Source organism: Microtus oregoni, unplaced genomic scaffold, assembly GCF_018167655.1.
Source record: "Microtus oregoni isolate MIOR12 unplaced genomic scaffold, Mior012 000020F_ref0000438, whole genome shotgun sequence".
Taxonomy (NCBI): Eukaryota; Metazoa; Chordata; class Mammalia; order Rodentia; family Cricetidae; genus Microtus; species Microtus oregoni.
The window spans coordinates 684,349-696,407 of NW_024543079.1; positions in this window are offsets into that span (position 1 = coordinate 684,349).

Here is a 12,059-nt window from a genome sequence, read left to right on the forward strand (position 1 = left end):
CTTTGTTAGGGCAAAAAAGATGAAAATACAGAAAAGGGGATGGATTTTCAATAGCTTTCCCCATAGAGTGTATTTTCTGATTTTTAAGGAAAGTTTATTTACTGGAGAGGTGGTTCAGTAGGTTTGGGCCTCACAAGTCTGTTGTTCTGGGCTCAGATCTCTAGAATGGGTATCCTGTCACAGGAGTTTGTAATCCCCATGCTCCCATAGTGAAAGTGAAGGCAGGAGCAGAGATCCCCAGAAGCCTGCAGTCCAACTAGCCTTGTGGACAAAGTAAGGGACAACAAGAGACCTTGTCTTAAGGTGGGATACACCTTAGGTTGTCTTGTCTCTACATAGTACTGTACCCACATTTAATACACATACATGCATTAATACATTCACACCCATGTATGCACACATACATGCACATATACTTAAACACATACATATACACATGCATGCATACACATGAGCATAAATAAGCATGCATGCACACACACACTTGAATACACACATATATACACACACATTCATACACACTTGCATGCAGAAACATGTTGTTTTTAAACTAAATCTCAGTCTTACCATTTTACCAATAAAGACTCAGAAGTCATACACTGGGGTGAGAACCTGTAGCTCAGAAAGGCAACCAGCCATCCTTCTTCTTTGTCTGATGTACTATAAAGAGCTCCTCTTCCACTGCCCCAAACTGCCCTCCTAATTACTTCCTTGCCATTCTCTATGAGTTTTCCAGACTTCCTCCTACTCTCCATGACTACTTCCTATCAACTAGTTTCTTGCTCAGCCTCTTGACCCAAGGTTGATTTTATTTAATTAACACAATCTCGGGGTTCACAGTGTGACCAAATATCCTGCAACATACACACATGCACACACTTGCACACACACACACACACACACACACACACACACACTTGTACACACATATATGTATACACACAAAAAAAAATTTTGAAAAAGAAAGTTCACAAATATAAGTCACTGACCTTGTGTGAAGACAGAGGGGAATGGTCCATTTTTTCTTTTTAAAAACTTTATTTTTAAAGTTTATACAAGTATACCTTATATGTTGAGCATGTTCCTCCTCACTGCCTTCTCTGTCCTCACCTCTCTGCCTCTCCATCAGCCCTTTTGTCCTCCTAGAAGGCTTCACTCTATGATGTGGGAAGGTCATATGTCTATCTGTTGCTTTCATTGGTTAGTTAATAAAGAAACTGCTTGGCCTGATAGGTCAGAACATAGGTGGGTGGAGTAAACAGAATAGAATACTGGGAAGAAGGGAAGTGAGGTCAGACGTCATGGCGCCAGCCACCAGGTCAGACATGCTGAATCTTTCCTGGTAAGCCATCACCTCGTGGCGCTACACAGATTATTAGAAATGGGTTAATCAAGATATGAGAGTTAGCCAAGAAGAGGCTAGATATAATGGGTCAAGCAGTGTTTAAATGTTGTTATTTCGGGTGGAAAGCTAGCCGTGCACGAGCTGGGCAGGAATGCAGCCCACTGTTCTCACTACAACTCTACTTTCATGTCACAAACATACATGAATGTATATATTTATATGAAATCTAGGGTGTACAACTGGGTGAAAACATGACTTTGTCTTTCTGCACCTGTCTTAATTCACTTGATTCGATGATCTCTGGTTGCCTCCATTTTCCTGGGGATGACGTGGTTTTGTTGTCCTTTGTGGCTGGAATGTTTCTTTTGTGCACACACACATACCCTCTTTTCTTTACACATTCCTCTGCTTGGGTGTTGATTTCCAGGCTCTCTCTTTCCACCCTGTTGAATTTCTTGTTGTTTCTATTGCTGTACTGTATATTCCAAGCTAGCCGGCCTTGAGCTTCTGAATAATTCTTCCCTCTCCACCTCCAACCTCTTGGCTTACAGACACATGCTGCAACAATGATGATGATAATATCATTTTTGTTCTCATGGGTTCTGGAAACATCAGGCTTAAATAACGAATACCCAGTTATTCACCTCCACTCCTACTCTTAACTTGGTCATCCTTCAGCCTTCTGTGAGAATCCAAACCAGGCATGATGCCCACAAGAGAGACAGTCACAGCCTAAAATCTTGTCATCTTCCACACACTGTCTTTGCAAGAGTTGGAAGCAAGTCTTAGATTTTCAGAAGGGTGATTCTTTAAGCTCAGTAAAGTTGACACCCGTCCTCCTAGTCCCCTCCTCTAACTATGCACCCAGTTCTTCTGGGATTATGAGAACCTATGCACAGGTCAGTCATGGAATTTGTTTCTTGAGTTGTTTGAGGGCAGGAATGAATGTCTTATTGGATTTGATTTAGCATGCCTAGTACCCAGCAGGTGACAGACACTGGGCATCACATGTCATCCATGATGAATCTTCTAGCAACGGACTTATTCGGAAAACAAAAGAGCATTTGAGTGCTCTTTAGGAAAGGAGACCCAGAAGGGCCGAGAAGAGAGCAGCAGAGAAGCTCGGCTGCTGTGGATTTTAAACCCACACAGATGCTCATGGTAGCATCATTTGTTTGTTTTTCGGCATCAACAAGTCAGAAACAGCCTAACCAAACAGCACAAAATGAACAGGACCCGCAGCGGTTTTAAAGGAATACATATTGACACTAGGGAACCTCAGAAACATGGCTGAAGGAGAAAAGCAAATTACATATTATGTTCTACTCAAGGACACTTCTAGATAAAAGCAAACAGAGCACTAAGCAATTCTATACCGTTCATGTAAGAATAACAAAACAATTACATGCATTTTCTCAGGGAGTATAGCATAGAGGTTATTTATGCCATTACAAAAAGTGTTCAGTCACTTTAGGGCTGCAGGGGGTGGGTGGTTACTGTAAATCTGAGGCCTTGGTTCAAACTCCAGTACCACAAGAATATAGACAGACAGATGGACAGACGGATGGACAGACAGACAGACAGATAGACAAAATGTTCAGAAAACCACATTTAAAGGTTTTAAATATTTTCCTTGGGGGAAGAATGGTGGGAAAAAATAGGCTGAGACCAAAGGGGACTTGACCAATATTTTTAAAAAAATGTTTTTTTGACCTTTGTATCTGCGTGTGAGCATATGTGTGTGCATGTGGGTATATCTGTGTGCAAGTGTGTGTGCCCAGTGTGTGTGCACACATGCGCATGTGCACATGCCTGTGTGTTCATGTGTATGCCACAGCACATGTGTGGAAGTCAGAGAAGAACCCTTACCTCCCACTTTGTTTGATACAGGATCTATGTTTTTACGACCATGGATACCAAGCTAGCTGGCCCAAGTTTCTGGGAAGTTCTCCTTTCTCATCCCACGATAGACAAACTGGAGCAGGCTGTATGTACTACCATGGTCAGTTTCCTATGGGTCATAGGAACCCGAATTCAGATCCTCACTGTCATGTGCAAGCTCTTTGTCCAAGGGGCCACCTCCCCAGCTCTTGATTCATATTCTGATTGTTCATTTCTATTCTTTTTAGAGTATCTAGGTGCAAATATCACACTTATTACTTTCATGGTTAAACACTTTTTTCTTTTATATGCTGAAAACTGATAGATTCCTAGACTGGGTGCTTCCATGTTGTGATGCCCCCTCCCAGAGTTCCAGAATATCATGTGAAGATTTGTGAGCTATTTCCACCCCCTTCTTAATCCAGAGCATTGAAAAACACTCGCAAAGGATAGTTACTGTTCAGGCCAACCCTCCCCGTTCTGGAACCTTCTCTCTGTTTGTCAACTGCCAGCACTGACATTCTCTCTCACTTCCCACGGTCTGGCAGCAGAGAAGAGAACCGGAGCCAGCTTGATTCCCCCTCTGAAGAAACAGCTTTGCAGTCTGCACTGTGTTTTCAGGGAACTAATAAAAGTGCAAACCCCACCCCCAAATGCCCGAGTGTGTGTTACGATGGGGGGAGTCTGCCTCGTGGTGGAAGTGAGCCATCCACATCCACCATCAGAGTGGTTATCTCATACCAGTACCTCAGCGCTTGATGGAAGGATACGACAGTGCACCCCAAACACTTCCAGACTCACCTCCTATTTCTAGAAGTTTACAATTAAAAGCAGGCAATAGGAATATATATGCTTTGTAATTAAAAAAAAAAAACTAATGCTGGCAAGTGCTAAGCACCCCATTGTCTCCAGGAGCCAAGGCCTGCTGTAACAACGCCCACTTCACAGGTGAGTTGACTGAGGTGAGGTGCAGCGCCATGATGGCTGTCTGGCTCTAACCACTTTCTTTCCAGCTCCCTGACAGCATTTCCTGCCTGGCTCTCAGCACATGCAAACCCTCAACAAACATTTCTCAAATTCATGAAAGCTTTATGTATGATAGGCTAAAGGGTGCTGTGTAAGAGCAACAGTCAAGTTAACTACTCAAGGTAGTGACACTGAATGTCATGACCTTAGCTAGAAAGGCGGCATAGGGACAGTCTTGAAGATGGCGAGCTTCTGATGGGGAGACATTTCTCTGCCTTTCTACATCTTCCCCTTTGGATGGAAGATTCTCACTCAGCCTCTAGGTTGGCTGCCCCACCCTCTGCATGTGATAGAAAACTGCTCCTTCAATTAGCGAGTAACCAGCTGACTCTGTTGACTAGCTGGGTGGGCCTGACCTCATCAGATGAGTCTGAGAAGGTGAAGCATCAGAGGGCACAGTCCTTGTTGCCCCAGTAACCCGACATACCATGTGCTGTCTCTAGGGCTCAAGACAAAGCTGTGAGTGACCTCTGGGTTCTGTGAGAGGTTTCTGATAGACATGTAGCAAAAAGGGGGTGGGGAGTGTTGGTCATACACCCACAGGAAATGATCTATGCTGACCACCAGGGGACCAGAGATCAGATGGGGGTCCTAGCTTCCACCAACACCCGGGTGACACTCGGGAGATACCCTGAGCAGAGAGCCCAGTTTAAACCATGTCCTGGTTCCTAGCCAATGGGAGCTGCAAGTTCCAACATTTTTACTGTTTTAAGCTACTAATTTAGTCCTCATTTTTCATATATGAATATAAGACTAATTGGACAGTGATGCATCCTATAAGATTATAAAACTTAATAAAGATGAATTGTTTAGCACTTATAAGATTCTAATATACATTTCTGGCTTCCTTGTGAGCTATGAAGCTGCACACTTGCTTGTCTGAGATATTAGTGTGAGGGTTGGGATTTCAATGCCCATCTAATGCAACAGGCTTCGGTCGACCAGGGCATAATCCAATCGACTGTATCATCATCAGAGCCTCAGAAAAACCAACCGAGATTTTGCTGTCCTAGTTAAGGGCAGGCTATTCCAGGGAAGAATTTAAGTAACATAGACTTTGTATTTATTTAGTTTGGGTTTTGTCCCAGACAGTGTTTCCTGTAGCCTAGGCTAGCCTTGAAGCCCTGTTCCTCCTGCTCCTACCTCCCCAGTTCTGGGATGATGTTAGGCTTCATCATTGCATCCTGCTAAATCAAGGCTGCTCTTGAGCTGATCCTCCTGTCTCCACCTCCCAAGCGCTGGGATTACAGGTTTGCACCATCCCTCCATGCTAAGAAATGTATCCTTTTCAAAAGAATGGAAGGATACTCCCCTGATAGCTAAGAATGTTGGAGGCGAGGTGAGAGTCTCGTGTTTGATTAGATTCAATAAAAGTAAATAATGAATGAGAAAGAGGTCGCACAAGCCTGCACTGGAGCAGCCGATTCTGTGGGGCCCCACCCTGCTTAAGAAGCATCCATCCCCAGCACCGCCACTATCTCTCAGGTCAGAGGAGGAAGAACATCCGCATTGATGGAGAACCAGCCGCTCCCCCAACCCCATCTCACTTCAGGGCTTCCTCTGCAGCCTCCCTTTTTCCAAAGAGAATTCCTATTTTATCATTAAAACTGCTGAGCGCAACCCTGCTAATAGACGAATATTGCTCGCACACACAGAAAAGGAGCTAATGCGATCAAACACAACACTAATATTAAATTACTGTAACTCATTTACCTCGCCTGGGCGTGCTGGGCCCCCTCCCCTCTGTGAGCGCTCCTGCATGCACACAAAATCTATAAACTCTTCCCCATAACACAAAAGCTTCCTCTCTGATGTGGATAAGGAAGAGGACAGTCACTCTCTCCTGACATATTTGTTCTTTAAAAACAAATCAATGGCGCGGGGATTTGGCACCTGAATGCGGCGCCTGGGCTTGATGAGGCAAAGATTGTCTTCATTAAGGACATTAATATTCATAGGGAGTAGAAAATCTGACACAAGAGAGGACTCGCTAACCTTTTCTCATATTAGATTTTTACTTCTTAACACAATTACAGTCCGGCAATGACTTAATTAATGCCGCTTGTCGTCAGCCGCCTTTAAAGGGCTGTCAATTTGGTCCTGCTGAGGCTGTCAAGGAAACAGAAAGACAGTCATCTTGGTGAAAAAGACATAGGAAGAAATTCGAACACTTAATAATATTCAAAATGCTAAGCAAAGTCACATATCAACTGGGACGGAGGAAAGCTTTGTCTTCTTCCTGCCTTCTTGTTGCATGTGGCTCAGTAATGGTGGGATTGGGAGTGACCACTGCAGGAAAGGATGGGACAAAGAACTCCAGGAAGAGGGAGAAAAATTCCCTACTCAACAACAGCGACATGTCCGCAGCCTGCAAGGCTCCTGTGAAGTCGCAGACTGTGGCAGTGAAAACTGTGAGAACTGTAGGAACAGACTATTGAGAAACTTCTCTGTCCACGGGAGGATAACAGTCTGTAGGAGTCTGTCTTCAGCTCAGTGGGTGCACACCTGAGTTCTGCAAACCAATATATCTCCTGAGATACTTTGCTTTCCTTCACCCAGAGCGTGTTGAAATTTTGGCTCAAGAAGTGACTGAGAGATCATGTTTCAGGTTGCATCCTTTCCTGGAAGATTCAGAATGTTCTGGAATGCTATATCTTTGTGCCTTTGCAGTCATACTGCAGAGTCAGAGCCCTGGAATGTCCCTCATGCTTTACTGTGACTCCCATCTGCTTGACTTCCTTCCCTTTCTTGTCCTTCCCGCTAGTCCTTCCAAATGAATATGACCAACGTCATCTTGACTTCACCTGTCTCCAACCTCCTCAGGCCTTTCCAGGGGGGTCAAGCTTTGTATGCAGTTGAAGAATTGGCAACCTGAACAAGCTGTGGTGTTCCCTAAGACAAGATACTGGTTATTCCATGGTTATGGTTCTTGCCGTGTGTAGAAATCTCCCCCCTGCCCCAGCTTTTAGTCTGCCTCAATGCTTCTTGGCCATGATGTTACTGGCAGATGGACCTGAATAGTTCTCAGTGGTAGGAGCCATTCTGCACACCTTAGTGCCTTCAGTAATATTGTAGTGAAATCCTGCAAAAGTCTATTTAATAATTAAGAGATGCAATGGAAAAACAGACATGAATACAGAACAAGGCAGATGCCTCTGCTCATCCAGCTGCCACTGACCCATGGTTCTGCCCGAGGGGAAAGAGGACTGGCCACAAAAGCCTCTCTGCCACCTGCTCTGTCTCTGACCCTTCTTCTTATTTTATCTGGTCACTTCTCCAAAGAAAATCACACCCAAGGCAAATCACCCCAAAAATTGTTGGCTAAATGAATCGAGCTCCCACAACACAGCATCCTTGAACTTCCACTCTTAGATGCCAGTAGCACCCCAATGCCCCCTCAATGATATAATCTCTAAAAATTAGGGACATGGCTTTGTAGGTAAAGTACTTACTACAGAAGTTTTGGGAACTGAGCTCAGATGTTCAATTGTCACATAAAAAGTCAGACACTGACACACACCACAGCTTCAGCACTATAAGGAGCCATGTGACAATGTGAGTGTGAACTACCCTTCACAGGCTCATGGCTGCTGTGCTGTTTGAGGTTATGGAACCTTTAGGAGTGTGCCCATGCTGGAGGAAGTATGACCCTGGGGCCAGGATTTGAGAGTTTGAAGCCTCACCCTTTTTCCTTCCTTCCTTCCTTCCTTCCTTCCTTCCTTCCTTCCTCTCTCCCCCCTTCCTGTCTCTCTGATTCCTGTGTGAAAGAAATTGTAATCAGCTAACTTCCTGCTTCTTCCACTTCAACCATGTCTTTCCTGCCATGGTAGACTCTAGCGCCTTTGGGATATTAGGTCATAATAAACCCTTTCTTAATTAAACTGATATTATCATGATATTTTATCACGAAAAGTTACCGATACAGGTGGAGACAAGAGGATCTCAAGAGCTTGCCCATCAGCCAGTCTAGCTAAATCAGTGGGCTCCATGTTCAGCAAGAGACCCTCCTCAAAACATGAGGTGGAGAGAAACAGAGGAAGATACCCAGCCTTGACCCTGACCTCTGCACCTGAATATACATACACACATGCATACACCATGCAAGCAGGGTGTCTCCAGACATTACCAAGGGTGTCTCGGGGCAAAAGTCACTTTGTGCTGAGGACCTCTCAGAACAAACCCCTTCATCCTCCTCCACCTTCAGCACCCCACAGTGAAGGGTCTGTCCTGACCATTGTCCACTGTCCCCTACTCCTACTGTGGCTTCCTATGTGTTTCATATCCCATGTGCCACGACAGAGTATGTATTTATGTCTTTTCTCAATAGCATGAGAGTAGAGCTACTGTAAACACAATTTAAATAATACAGGATTTCACAGCCCACTGTAAGGCAAGCTTCTTTTTTCCCTTTATCAGTAGTGACTTTCTTAAATGTGGTCTCCCAAGATAGAAAGGGAAGCTACTTTGTCATGCTGTCAGTGAGGGGTCACTCAGCGTGACAGGTGCCTTCTGGGTGGCCATGTGGTTCTGATTTCTGTACTTATAGGTTTCAAAGATTTGTCTCAATTGTCGCACTCTGGATCTTGACTTTTTATAGAGAAAATATGAACAAGTTTGTAAGAGAATGACCTTAGATTGGTACCTTTGTGTTTGTAGGAGTTGCTACCAGCGTTGTCTCTCCCATAAAGCCACAGAGGGAGACTGGATGTTTTGTTTCCTCTGGATGCTTCCAGCATCTTATGATGTACAGGACAGCCCCTACCACAACGAACAGTCCATGCTCAAATGCTCACAGAACCACGGTAGAGAATCCCCGAAGCATTCTGGGAGCTGTAAAGAGGATTTCAGACTGTATCAAGAGCCTTAGCCAAGAAGTGACTAGAGGAAAATGTCCTTGGACAAAACATCACTTGCTCAAGCTGGGAATCCCAGGGTGGAGTGTTGTGCTTGTGTTGGACAGAGGTGAAGTCAAACTGAGCAAAGAAAGTCACTCATTTGTACCAAGAGGGGCAGAAGGAGCGAAGGAAATTCCTGGAGGGCACTGCTTGGCCCAACAGAAAATCTTTCTGGTACTTGCTTACTCAAATTAGGGAGCATGTAGGAGCTTAGGGAATCAACTCCAAAACAATTTGTCATTGGTGTTCACTCCTGGACAAGAAAAGGCAAGAAGCTTAAAGAAGGCAGGTTTCCCAGCCCCCTTCTTTCGAGGTACACTCTCTACATTCTCTGCTTGACTGGGGTCTTCCTGTCTGAGGTCTCCCTGCATGGCCCAGACAGGAGCGCTCCAAAGGGAAGAGCATCCTGACCGATGATTTTGAGTTGGCACACTCTCCTGACAACTTATTGAAGGTTCCTGTACAGGACACAGCATGCAAGTGTAGCCAGCCAAAGAGACCTAGGGTTTGGCCATTCCAACCTGACTGGTAGACTATAGAAATCACTGCGTCTGCAGAGAAGATCAAGGAGAGCTCAGTGAGTAGAACCCAAAGGTCAAGACATATCTGCTGGAAGCTGGGATCTTAAGCAGCCTAACGCATCCCTGCAATAGTGGACCAAGGCCATAAAGGTTGTGAGATCAGTTCCTGACAACACCATTTAGAAAAAGTAGAAACAAAGGTAGGGATCTGAGGCCAGCCCCTAGATTCCCCAATCTGTCCTTTCTCTCTACAAGTGGCTTTCGAAGCAAGAGCAGCTCTAGGAAACGAGGGCAGCCTCAGGAGAAGTTTCTGTGTGCCTGGGATCACGTGGGGATGGGGTCAGGGGTGTTTACAAAGACAAAAGCTAGGTTTTTTTATTCCTGCATGTTTATGGATCTTCAAATGATTAATTGGAACTAATGGGAAGCATGTAGGTTTTTTTTTTTTTACTAAATTGTACAATAGCATTATGCCTGCAGTGCCTTTGAGAGTATGCAAATTGACCTGTCTCTGCTGTTTGAAAACAAAGGACTCTGTTGGAAGACCACTAGCAAGGACAATGGGGAGCTCAGAGCTTCAGACTAACCTGTAAGGGTGCATTCTCTTTGCTGTTGTCTTTTTCTCTAGCCATGAACTCACTAGTTGATGTACGTTACACTCATAATGGCTGGTTAATCCCACATTACCAAAGCAAAAATTTCATAGTATCCCCTGCTATGGTTCTATGGGTCATCCCAAGGATTCATGTGTTAGAAGCTCATAGCCAGAATGGCCTCTACATGAAAAGGTAGCAGAACCTTTAGGAGGCAGAGCTCTGAAAGAGAGAGAGAGAGAGAGAGAGAGAGAGAGAGATAAAGAGAGAGAGAGATAAAGAGAGAGAGAGATAAAGAGAGAGAGAGAGATAAAGAGAGAGAGAGAGATAAAGAGAGAGAGAAAGAGAGAAGGAATTGTACTCACAGGAATGAGTTATAAAAGAGCAAGTCTAGGCTCCTCCCCTTCCTGTTTTCACAAGGGACCACTTCCTTCCACACATACTACTGCTATGATACCATCTGCCGTGTTAAGATATAGCCAAGAGGCCCTTGACAGAGCCAATAACATTCTGTTTAGACTGTCAGCCTGAAAAACTAAATAAATCTCTTTATACATTGTCCAGCCTCCTGTATCTTATTATAGCCACAGACAATAGACTAATACCCTTTCCCTCTGGGCTATGGGCTCCTGGTTGTACAGGGTTAAACAGAGAGGTGCCGACACGATACAGACAGGGATCCAATCCTGCTGCTGCCACTGATCCATGCAAGTTCCTACATCACCCTCAGGTCAGTTTCCTTCATCTGTGATATTTTTATCTCACGGTTTATTGAATTTATCCTAAACCAGCATCAGTACTTTACATGAAGACTTCATGCACCGTCCTCAGAACCACTCAGTGGTGTGCAGACAGCCTTTCAAGAGTAAACTGAGCCTGAAGAAGTCACGTTGCCTGGAATGAAGCTGTTCACGGGGTGAATGCTGGAAGAGACTCAAGTTGTTCAGAACTTGTGCTCTGGTCATTATCCGTGTGGATTCTGCCTGGGGTCTTGTGATGATGTAGCAATATGAGTATTTAAGCCCCAGCACAGTATTAGCATGCAGTTAGGAAGCAACAAATGCTCTCATGTTATTGATACACTTTGGTACCAACCCTGACTTCTTGCTTTAGATTTATGATGAAGCCCCCACGGGTGACTTTCTCCTTGCTCTCATTCTCTCTGTTTCAAGCTTAGAGAAAAATTATTTTATTTTATGCATTTTTCTTCAAACACATTTTGCCTGCGTTCTCGTCTTCTTATCTGTTCATATCCAGGTACCAGGTGATTTCCTTTCAGATACTCCTATCATGAATGTTGGGATTGCTGTCTAAATTGGAGGTCTGATGGTCACAGTGGCATCTTTCTCCAGAGCACAATGTCTTTGGGTTGAGAGCAAAGCTTTTTGGATAATTGCTTGTGTTGGATGAATTTTGAAGTCAGTGAGACCTTAGCACTAAACAGCACTGGAAGCTGGTTTGCCTTGGAAGACTCTTTAGGGATTTAAATCATATTTTACCATCATCGGTTATTCTAGATTAAACTATTTGCTCTTGAATCTAACACTGGAAGAATGACGCTCTGCCTCTCCCCTGGTGCCCCCTGGTCCTCAGGTTTGGCCCAACATGCTGATGAGAAGGGATGCTGATTGCCGCCATTTGGGGCTAAATTGCAACTCTGAGATTCCTCACCCATGGGTGGCCCAGCAGTTGCTCAGACGGTGAAGCCCATTTATCACTGAATGAAGTCACTTATCTCTTAAGACTCTGTGTCTTCTGGGAGTCCCAGCTGTCATGGGGGAAACTGAGAATACCTTTC